Below are 12,310 nucleotides of genomic sequence, written 5' to 3'. Positions count from 1 at the left end.
ATTGTTTATTATAGCAATTATTGCAAAATAATTCAAAAGATAGATCATGATATTCAAGTTCATAGACTAGAATATAGTAGTAAAAATAAAGGCAACTACTCACATTGACACAACATGCATGGATTAAGTCATAAAATAGTATGATAGAATATGAAGAACTTCCAGAAGAGGGCAAAACTCCACTACATATAGGTACTGAAAACATTTAAAATATCTATAGCATGATTTAAAAAATAGTATAATGGTTTATTCTGGTGGGAGCTAAGGCAGTGTTATCAAGAAGGAGTATCCAGGGGGCTTCTAATGTACTAATATTTTTTTATTGAGGATTTGTTTCATTCTTTTTCTTTAAACTGTTCATATATGTATACATTCTCATTTCTATACCTGAGACAGTTCATTATAAAAATAAGGCAGTTGTAAATACTCCCTGAATTATAGTTTTAATATTTTCATTGATTTTTCACCACTAGACTTAAATGTTTATGTACCTGGACTTATAGACTCTGAACTCATGGCCTTGTGCATGCAAGTCAAGCACTCTACCAAATGAGCTATATCCCCAGCCCCATGAAATAAGAATCTTTAAGAATAATAAAAGTTAAAACTTAGCTAACAGATGGATTTCATAAGGTAAAATACTGACATCATATAAAACAAAATGATTCAAATTCCTTTAACAATGACCAATGGATTTTAAGGCAGGCATGGGGGTTTATAATTGTGACTACATCTCATATACTATAAAGCCCGATTTTCTAATTCCAGAGCTCCAGTTCATTTAATGATCAAATGAGCAATCTGCTTCTTCTTAAATCTGTATTCTCTTCAGAGTGAAAAGCACTTGTTACATCTGCATTGTTTGAGCATCCGTCCTCTTCAATTTTAGTACAACTGTCAGGAAGGTGCACAATATCCTCTAAAGCATCAGCAAGGCCACATCTAGACATCTGGGAACTATTTGCTAATGGTTAATTTACATTCCCATTAACTTTTTCTTCTTCAGTTGAATTTTTTAGCCTTCACAAGTTCACTGTACTCTGGGCCTGGATCATGAAGTTTGGTGTTATTACAGATTGTAAACTGTTTGCAAGGGAGGCAGCCTGCAGGTGCTGCATCTGGAGGAGGTTAACTGTTACAGCTTTAAGGGTAAGATCATACTGGAAAACAAGCGTCTTGAGTTGTGTTAAAATTTCTCTTTTGGGGGGGGGCTGGGGTTGTGTCTCAGCAGTACAGCGCTTGTGTAGCGTGTGCAAGGTCCTGAGTTTGATCTTCAGCACCACATAAAAATAAATAAAACAAAAGTATTGTTTCCAACTACTACTAAGCAATAAATACTTAAAAAAAATGTTTAAAAAATTTTTCTTTTGGTATTTTCTCGATAATTTTGTCTTTCTTCAATATGTGTTACACAAGCTTTGTAGAGTTCATTTGCTGCTTCTACTTTTTGAAGCACTTCCTCTTCCAACATTCCTTTTTTTTTTCTTTTTTTTTGGTAGTTGCTTGTTGGGATTTTTTTTTTTGCTAATCTACCACTTGAGCACTGATGCTCCTCCTCTGCACGAAACATGCATATTCATTTTCATCTTCACATTGCATGCATAGCAATTTTGCCTTGAGAGCAGTTTGTTTGAGCATTTTATTTTGTTGCTGTTTCCAAAGTTCCTTTATTTGTTTCCTTTGTTTTTCCATTTCATTTTTCCTCTCCAGTGGAGGCTGTACAAATTGTTGACTTGGAGAGCTGCAACTCTTTCTTGTAAAAGGTGACTATTCTCTATGCCATTGAGGAGAGCACCGGTAAATAGAGATGTAGGAGTATAAACTCCTGTAGTCCAATGTTAGTTCTAGTTGCTTCTGTCAACTTTACAATATTTCTGGTGGATGCCAATTCCAAGTTAAGCTTTTTTTTCAACCCATGACACTATGTTCTTTGTACATTTTGACCATATGTTAGCATATAACAAGGCAAATTCAATAAAGTTAGTTTTTTTTTTTTTTTTAACAGCACATGGTCCAATTCTATAGGAGAAAAATTTCCTTCTGTGGACTCAGCACTGAGTCCACAGAAAAGTTTTCAAAAGACTTACTTTCCCGAGAAATAGGCAGTTGTAACAATGAGTCCTTGCCTACATCTCCCATAAGGAAGTCCATAAAGATATTCCCAAAGTTAAATGCCAAAGTTTCAATAGAAGAAAACACTTCTAGGAATAGGTCATTTTTGTTTTCTTCATTAACTTCTGAGAAATTCACAGCTTTCACTTTTGCAGTATTTCTGCAGCATTTTGAAGATCAACAGAATTGAGATTCTGATGCTTATCATTACAGACTTTAAAACATGGGGGAGATCATCCAGAAGTCTATGAATGTCTTCTTTAAGACAGTCTGAAAGAATAGCCTCTTTTAAATATAGTAACACATGGGAGAACTTCCTGGTATCTCTCACCAACTCCTTGATGTAGTCCGGATCAAAAGTAGAGTTGGAACTTATCGACTTGAGCCCCATTTCAGAAGGTGGCCTGATGCCCAAACACGTTTTTCTCTGCCTTTTTCTTTTTGTAAGCAATCATCCTCTCGTTTAACAGTCAGAAAAACTGAAATCTGAGCTCCGCAACGTTCCAACAGCGCCCGCTCGTGGGCGCCGGTGACGTCCCCGCTCGTGGGCGCCTGTCGCGTGGTTTGATCCTGCAGGACTTCGCTCCGCTCGCCCGTAGCTGCCCCCGTTGGGGCCCACTGCGTGGCGGGCGAGACCGGAGACCGCAACTGGCAGATGGCAGGCTCTGCAGTCCCCAACGGATCAGGCGCCAGAGCGAGCACCGCTGTCCCACACTCACCGCAGCGCTCCCTTCCACCTCCCGGACGCCGATGCCTGCCCAAAGCTCACCACCGCAGCTGCCCCCGCCGCCCCCGCCGCCCCAATCCCACACGCAAAGCCCGCAGACACCCGGCCAAGCCATCGCCACGATCACACCTGTATCTTTCATTTAATGGGGAGAGACTAATAGTGAATTATGTTGGAGAAGAAATCTTAGTCATCTCAAAGTACTTGCTGTCCTACTGATCTTACAGGTTGATTTTAGGGATAACAATCACTGCAGTTATGAGGTTTTATATGTGTTCCCAGGGGCACCACTGGAAGGTCCTGGAGCATGTTAAGAGCAACTGCTGATGACTTCACATTGTATGGACTTTACTCCAAGTGCTTATTCAGGTTCTTGATCCTGGACTTGCACACCCTCATTATTGCCCTCAGTGGGAAGGACTGGTAGGGATAGAGTATGTTTTGGCTCCTGGGCTTCTGCATAGGGAAGTATGCATTCTTCATTCCCATCCTTTTCTTGGCTAAAGCTATCATGCTGTTCCTATTTTGGGCCTTGTAATCTGTGGAGGAGCTCATCTGCATGTTGCATGTCCTCCTTGTATACATGCTATTTTTAAAATTAATATTGTGAAATGCCTCTGTTTCGTCGGCTTTACCACTGAGCATTCCTGTCTTTCTTGTGACCCATCTGGTGCCACTGCTGCCTCTTGATGTACATGTCAGCCCACATAGGTTCTGTCCCTAATGCAGAACATCCTGAAAGAGACTCTTTTGGGCTTAGAGTGAAGAGATTTTAAAGACAGACTTTTCAGGCTTTTAACTCTATCCTTGCCATGTAGGTGGTCTTTATGTTCCTGATTCTCCATAGGTACAGCTTGATCCTGCTGATCAGGGTCCAGTGTCTCTTAGAAGATACAATTGGGGAGGCTTTATGTGACCCTTTTGCTCATAGTTCTGGTCTTTCTCCTCTGTGGTTCACCCCTCGCATCTACTGGTACCTATTTCACTGGGCAGTGGTCTATCTCAAGGGCATTAAGCCTTGTCTGATAAGTGTTCCTCCTGTACTGATTGAACCCCATCATTTATTTCTTTGTTGGCTCTTTTATGCATCATAATTATGGAAAAGCTCTGAGTCAATTCTACAGAGGTTCCTGGAGGTGTGGGCTGGAGATAGAGCTAAGGCAATAACTGCTGTGATTGTTATCCCTAAAATCAACCTGTAAGATCAGTATGATAGCAAGTACTTTGAGATGACTAACTAGGATTTCTTCTCCAACATAATTCACTATTAATCTCTCCGCATTAAATCTTCCCATGGGAACAAAGATGTCAGGTAGAGAGTGCAAACAGTGTTATAAATGGATTTTAGAGTCAGAGAAATATGGGTTGGATATTATATGGTTACTAGCTGTGTTACTTTGGGAAATGTTTTATTTTTTTAATTCTTCCTGAAAATTAAATATTAATTTAGGACTGTAATGACCTAAAATTATAGGAATAATATGATGATCAAAGGAGGTAATGCATAAAATGTTCATCAAATGTTTAATGTGATGATAATCGTGGTGACAGTGATGATGAGATGAACATAATGATATCAGCCTGTTGATGGAAAGATTTTCTTGAAAGGAGTGCAGCAGGAGAAGCCTTTCCCTAAAGTTTAGCCACAGCATTAGCTCATTGATTCCCAGGAAAGCAGGAGGAAGTGTTCCCCACCATGATCATAGAACCAATTCAAACCATGTAATTTATTCCCAGATATAGGCAGATATTCTCTAACTGCAATTCCCAAATCCCCCAAACTTCGAAAGTCTAAAGTTTGTTTTATAACTATTATCAAAGCTTATTGGCCAGAAATTCTGTGGGGGCAGAGTGTTATCTTTTTAATCTCTTTTACTGTGCATAGTAAATACTTTGCAGAAATATTAATTTGTTTTATTATGGAGTGCAATCTCAGACTGCACTATGGGTTAAATGATATATTGTAGCATCATATATAGTGTTTTGTATATGATCTGGTTTAGCTGAAAGGTTTACTATTAAGACTTTGAACCTGCTTCTAAAATGGAAAATTGTCAGGGACAGAGGGACTGTATAATACCCTGGGTAGTGAATACAGACCAAATAAGTAGAGCATCTTGGTCATTAGTTGCTACTTAGTAACAAGTATTTTTTTCCATTCAAGATCAACATACACACATCATTACTGTTATAAGGGCTGTTATGTTTACAAGTACTTGAAAAATTTGAGTCTTTCTCCTTGGGCAGTGTGATTGAAACAAATGACTGTACCTCTGTGGGGTGACTGTGTTGATGAGAATTTACTCTGAGGTCAGGATTCTGTTCAGCCCTCAGCTCATGGAGAACCCCAGAGAGCTGGAAGAGATAAAAAGTTGCAACCAGTGGTGTGACCACAGCCCTCTTCTTATTGGAGGGCAAGTATCTTTAATCTTTATATCTATCAACTGCTGTGATGCAAACCTCAGGTGGTCCAGAAGGGAGAGTTGAGAGGAGTCGGTGCACAAGAATCAGTCAGTGCATTGGTCATGAAATTGGTACTGAGTTTTCATTTTCAATTGCTAGAGATGCAAGTACAGGTCACATAGTTTGCCATTACTCAAATTAATAAAAATGCCTTCTTTGGATCTCTGGAAACCACAGAAAACAATGTTTAATCACCTTCTGACATTTAATAGTTTCCTACTTATCTTACCATTCTCATTTGTTACTTCTACCTTTCTTATGTTTTCTGGCAATCCTCTACCTCTCTGTAAACCAATAGACACTGAGATAAAAGGTGCTGAGTATGGAAAGGGTCATGCCTTTCTCTCAGTGTGGTGGAGCCAATCTAGACAGGAGCTGAATGAGTTTGGGTGGTGGTATTAGTGTTGGTAGCTCACTGTATTGTGGGCTTCAATTTTGTAATGATTTGCTGCCATTGTCTTGTGTTTAGGATGAGGTCTGAGATGTCAGTGGATTTTTCTCACTGTTCCTGGTACTCATTAAGCCTTCAGCCTTGTTTGTACTACATGTTTTTACTACAATTAATGTCAGTCTGCATGAGCATGGTCAACCCCCATGGTAGACTACTGTTGATTGCTAGTCAGTGCCAGGTTTTGTGTGGAAGCAGGGGGTGGTGCTCTCTTGTACTTGTTCAGCCCCAGGTTTAGGCCAGTCCTGTGTATTGTTTCTTGATGTTGAAAGAACATTGCATTCTCAAAATAAACCCCATTTTGTTGTGATATATCATTCTTTTTATATATTGACAGATTCTCCTGGTTAATATGTTTTCCAGTTTTTATTGGTGCATTATAATTGCACATATAGTGGGATTCTTTGCTACATATTTATACATGGAAACAATGTAACAATATAATTTGACAAATATCATTCTCTGGCTGGCAAATATTTTTTAAAGGATTTTAAAAGATAAAGTGGATATTTCATTCATTTGTGCTCAAACCAGCCAAACTGGTACTTATTCACCACGTTGCAGCCAAATATCTACAAATATTTGTGAGCAAATATTTGGTGGTGTAAGGCACAGAGGCCAAAAAGGTTGAGGATATCAATGAAACACATCATAATTTAACCCTTGACCTTAGCAATTGAGCTTTTTATTTTTAGTTTATTTTTTTAGCATGTTAAGTGTCCTTTATTAAACGTAATATGGTAATACTAATGAATGTTCACCACTCAGCTTCTGCTGTGAAGCAAAAGCACAAAACAATTCTTTCTAAATTTTTTTAATTAGTTCTAATCAGTCATACATTGAAGTAGAAAGCTTTTTGATTCATTGAACACAAATAGAGCACAACTTTTCATTTCTCTGGTTGTACACGATGTAGAGTCACAGCACATGTGCAGTCATACATGTGCCTAGGGTAATGATGTTCATCTCATTCCACTATCTTTCCTACTCCCATGCCCCCTACCCTTCCGTCACTCCCCTTGGCCCAATCAAAGTTTCTCCATTTTCCCGGTACCCCCTCCCCCCTGCCCCTGCCCTATTATGGATCAGCATCCACTTATCAGAGAGAACATCCTGCCTTTGGTTTTTTGGGATTGGCTTACTTTGCTTAGGATGATATTCTCTGTCTATCAATTTATCTGCACATGGCATAATTTTATTCTCTTTTAATGCTGAGTAATATTCCGTTGTGCATATACACCACAGTTTCTTTATCCATTCATCTATTGAAGAGCATCTATGTTGGTTCCACAGTTTAGCAATTGTGAATTGTGCTGCTATAAACATTGAAGTGGTTGCGTCACTATAGTATGCTGTTTTTAAGTCCTTTTAGTATAGACCAAGGAGTGGGTCAAATGATAAATGGGGTGGATTCAAATTAAAAAAAACACTTCTCCTCAGCAAAAGAAATAATCAAGGAGATTAACAGAGAGCCTACATTTTTAGAGCAAATTTTTGCCACATGCGCATCAGAGCACTGATTTCCAGGATATATAAAGAACTCAAAACACTTAACACCAAAAAAAAAAAAGAAAAAGAAAAAGAAAAAACAACCCCCCCCAAAAAAACACCCAATAAATAAATGGGCTAAGGAGCTGAACAGACACTTCTCAGAATAAGATATACAATTGATCAACAAATATATGAAAAAATGTTCAACATCTCTAGTAATTACAGAAATGCAATCATCTCACTCCAGCCAGAATGGCAGTTGTCAAGAATACAAGCAACAGTAAGCGTGTTGGTGAGGATGTGGGGAAAAGACACACTCATACATTGCTGGAAAGCAGTATGGAGATTCCCTAGAAAACTTGGAATGGAACCACATTTGACCCAGCAATTGAGCTTCTAAAAGTAAATCTTTCCAAATCTCAGAAAATATAAAAGAGCTTTTTTAACACATCATTTTACTTTTTACTTCATACTTTTGAGATTAGATTTTATATTGTAAATATAACCAAACTAGTATTACTTCTACTTATGTATAGCCAGAGACAACTTCTAGTCTATATTAAAGTTATTTAAATCTCTTTGATTAGGCTCCAGTCATATCCACCTTCCAAATTGACACACAGGCACAACTAGAGCCAGAATATTGGGCAGGGATACATATCTCTAAAACAAAAAGAATCTTATAAGGAAGAAAGAAATTCAGCCACTGCCCAGAATGAAATTGAAAACACTCACCTTCACACAACTTCAGCTGGTATGTTTGTTTATCGAGTAATTAGGAATAAACACTCAGTTTTTAGAGGAGCTAGAAAATAGAGTTTCCCAAGCAGTTTCCAAGATGGGTACCAAATCACTTGCAAAAAAATTTCGCTGGAGATGCATACAGGGCTGTAGAGATTCCTCTCCACCACTGTGAAATGGATTATTCCAGGCTTGATTGTTTCTGGCTTGGGAGTACCAAGTCTGACTGCTCCAGGGAGGGTTGCCCCTAGACTGGCTGTTCCAGTCTGATTGCTCCACATTGAGGGATTTCCCAACGTGTTCAGCAGGCAACCTGGATATAGTTGGAGAAGAAGCCTGAGTATTCTGTAGATACTGAGCCCTTCTGAGTCAGACTATTTCCACTTTTTGGCCCCTTGCTTCTCTGCTCTTTTTGGTATTCCATTCTCTGATTGTGGAATCAGGTCTTAATCTGTTTGTAGCTAAGTTTCAGAATACTGGAAAGTTGTGGAATCTGTAAGAGGCTGACATATTTCTTTGAAATCTATCAGTGAGTGTAATCAAATATGATGACCTCAGTTTGTTCACATTTTTTTACTTTTATGTTTCTGAAATTTATCATTAGCAATGCCCTGACTTTTATTCCTGTCATTAGCAATTTGTGTCTTATTTATATTTTACCTTGATTATATAATCATATGTTTATAAATTTTATTGATCTTTCAAATTTGGTTCAACTTATTTTCTGTATTTCCCATCTGTTCTCATTTCCATTACTTTACATATCTCAATGATTTCTTTCCTTTCTTGTCATATATTTAATAAGCACTTATCTTTCTAATTTTTAAGGTTAAAGTATATTTATTATTTTTACATTCTACTTGTCTAATAATTAAAGCTAAAAATTTCCCTGTAAGATTTTGTGCATTCCACCATTTGATGTTGTTTCTATTTTCAGTCAGAGTATTTTCTTATTCTTAGTTTCAGTTATTTCTTGACTACTATTTGTTTAAAACTGTTGTTTCTCCCTTCCTTAGCACTGCCTACAAAAGTGCCAGCCAACTCTATTCAGCATAATGGCTGTCCTCAGATCTTCTCATGGGTTTTAGCCCATGCCTCTGGTTTGAGGTTGTCCTGTAGAACTCAAGCCATAACAGTGAACAGACATCAACCTTTCAGAGCCAAATTTAACAGGACTTACACTTGAATAAGTCTTTATGTGAAGCCCAAAATTGTCAAGAAGAGGACCAGGAAGTTCATCTGGCACCAGTCAGACCAATATGGCAAAATTAAGCATAAATGGAAGAAACCCAGAGGTATTGACAGTAAGGTGCAGAGAAGATTCAAGTGTCAGATCTTGATGCCAAACATTGGTTATGGGAACAATAAGAGAACAAAGCACATGCTACTCAGTTACTTCTGGAAGTTTCTTGTTCATAATGTCAAGGAGCTGGAAGTGCTGCTGACATGCAGCAAATCTTACCGTGATGAGGTTACCCACAATGTTTTCTCCAAGAACTGCAAAGCCATCAGGGAAAGCAAAGTAGCCCAACTGGCCATCAGAGTCACCACTCCCAATGCCAGGCTGTGCAGTGAAGGAAATGGATAGACAGATCACATGCACATTGTTTTTGTGTGTGCTTAAATGAAATCACAAAATCTGCCATCTGGCATTTCCATCCTGCCTCAGAAACTATGTTATTTAATTTCCAAATATCATTTTGTTAGATTTTAAACTTTGTTAGTAATATAAAATGTATATATGGAGTACTTAATCCTTTTATATCGATTGTGATGTCAAATAACATGGTAATAATAGAATCTGTCTTGGTGAATATTTCATGAGCACTTGAAAATAAGGTGTATTCCACTCTTGGATGGATTGCTCTCAAAATGTCAAGTTGGTTGTTACTCTTGTTCTGGTCTTCACTATCCTTATTGATTCTTTTGATTTGTTCTATCAGTTTCTGAGAGGAAATGCTGAAAACCCCACTTTTGTCTGGCTTGCCCATTAGTCATTTCAGTTCTATCTGTTCTTTTTTTTTTAATTTTTGGCTGTAGATGTACACAATACATTTATTTTATTTATTATTTTTTTAAAATGCTGTGCTGAGGATCAAACCCAGTGCCTCACATGTGCCAGGCAAGCATTCTACCACTGGGCCAAAACCCCAGCAGCTTATCAATCCTTATTTAGTGTGTTTTTAAGATCATTTATTATGGGCTGAGATTGTGGCTCAGCAGTAGAGCGCTCGCCTAGCATGGGCGGGACCTAGGTTCGGTCCTCAGCACCAAATAAAAATAAAGGCATTGTGTTGTGTCCTTCTACACCTAAAAATAAATGTTTTTTTAAAAAGATCATTTATTATGTACATACACATTTAGAATTCTTATGTGTTCTTGATGTAGTAATTCCTTATCATTAAAAAATAACCCTCTTGATCCCCATAATATTCCCGATTGTAAAGTCTGCTTTTTTCCCACTATACGTATATGGCTACTTATCTTTTCTTTGGTTAGTATTTCTCTTGCATAAAACAACATCTCCTGTAGAACACAACTATCTGCATTTACCAAGAGAGAGTGACATGGGTACCAGTTTTTTCTTGTGGGTTTTTAGCACATGACAGTAGAATCCATTCTGGAACAACTATAAAAGCATGGAATATATGTTGTTTTACTGTAAAATTATATGCATGCTATGTTGGCAGCAGCCATATACATCTCATCTTAATCAGCTCTCTTAATGGCTTCATTTCTCTTGTGCTTGATATAATTTTGTGTTGTTTGCTTAATAGGCTGTTCTGTTACCATATAAGACTATTTAAGTCAACTCTATATGTTTGTACAAAGATGAAATTGCCTATGGATGCAATAAGTGAGTGTATAATAAGCATTCACATACACACTCCCCAAATGAAGCATTCATTAAATTTTTGTCATATTTCTTCCAATTACTCTTTAGAAGTGAATAAATAGAATTCTATAGGTACCCCTAAAGCATACTTCTGCATCTCTTCTCAATGTACAATTAAGAATTTTAGAGGCTGATACATTATTCTAACACATTATGTTAAAACAGCAGTTTATTCTAAATATCAAAATATTGCACTTCAAAAGAGATATAAGTGACATGCAGACTCTGAATATGAGTTTTCTGATAACTGATTAGCAATTTTTAAGCCACCATCAAAATCAAGGCTATAAAGATGTTTGGGGTTTATTTTTTATGTGAGTAATAAAATGCTGAACTATTTATAGATGAACTATCTTCCCTGCTCCAGTTGGGCCTTTTGAAGGCAGAAAGACTACAAGAGAAGTAGGTGTGTTCTACTGTTTCTCTTTCTCTGCTACTTCTTCTTCTTGTTATATCCCTCTGTATCTTTGTTTCTAAACCATTGTATTGGACATGTTCCTGAGAGGATGGTATAGAGAGCAGAACATTGCTTTTTGCTTGTCCTGCTGTGGTGACTTGAATGCTCCTGTATGCACTTGCCAGTATTGTAGAGTTGATTCCAACTAATTTTACAAAACTTATGCTGACTCCTATCACTTCAAGGCTATATAGTCATTGCTTATTTCTTACAGCATTCTAGCCTTAAGATTTTTCTTTAAAGGGATTTTGCAATCAAAACTAAACACTTGGAAACTCATTTACATTTCTATGCTTTTATTTACAACATCACTACAAATGATCTCTTCTTCCATTTCCATTTGTTCAGGTCCACGTTTTCTTTCCTTGCCAACTTAAAAAAAATTGATGTGGCTTGTAGAAGTGGCAGAGGCACACTCTTAGTAATTGTAGAATCATTGGTTCCAATTCCAAGTAGTTCAAGAAGTCTTCCCTGTCTATTGGCCACCACATACACACTTACTTGTGAGATCTTTTTGCACTCTGATCCCTGTCTCAGAATTTGCATGCAGAGAGGATTTTGACCAGTTAGCATCAATATGACAGGCATGTCTAAGGAGATCTCTTCTTATAAACTCTGTACAAATCTTCTGCAGAAAAGGAATGAAATTACATCTATTTTTACACCTGAGTTGATGTATTGACAATATTGGTGCCCAAGACAGATAGCTGCCACATAGGTGGAAAGAATACTGTGATTTCAGAGGCTGCTGGACTCACAATGGTAGTTTCCTCTAGTCCATGCCATGGTGAAGTCAAACCCCACTGTCTTATTCTGAAAACAGATTCCAGACGATGAATGTTTTAAGATTCATATTTTAATCTTGTGACCCAGTTTAGTCATGGAGTCAGCTTGAGAATCCCTGTGTCCCAACCCCATGTCCAGTGCTCTTTCCAATCTAGTGCTTAAAGGTTCTGTATCACAATGTGTCCCAAG

General features: G+C 37.7%; 1 pseudogene; it reads right to left on the bottom strand.

The window, feature by feature from the left end:
• Nucleotides 1-788: 788 nt before the first annotated feature.
• LOC124088383 (rho GTPase-activating protein 29-like) lies at nt 789-2,954 on the bottom strand (annotated as a pseudogene).
• Between the last annotated feature and the right edge of the window lie 9,356 nt (nt 2,955-12,310).

Source organism: Marmota monax, unplaced genomic scaffold (genome assembly GCF_021218885.2).
Source record: "Marmota monax isolate L192 unplaced genomic scaffold, Marmota_monax_Labrador192_F-V1.1 WCK01_AAM20220418_F8-fsc00061, whole genome shotgun sequence".
Lineage (NCBI taxonomy): Eukaryota > Metazoa > Chordata > Mammalia > Rodentia > Sciuridae > Marmota > Marmota monax.
The sequence above is the reverse complement of the archived record's forward strand: the minus strand, read 5'-3'. Positions and strand labels throughout refer to the sequence as shown.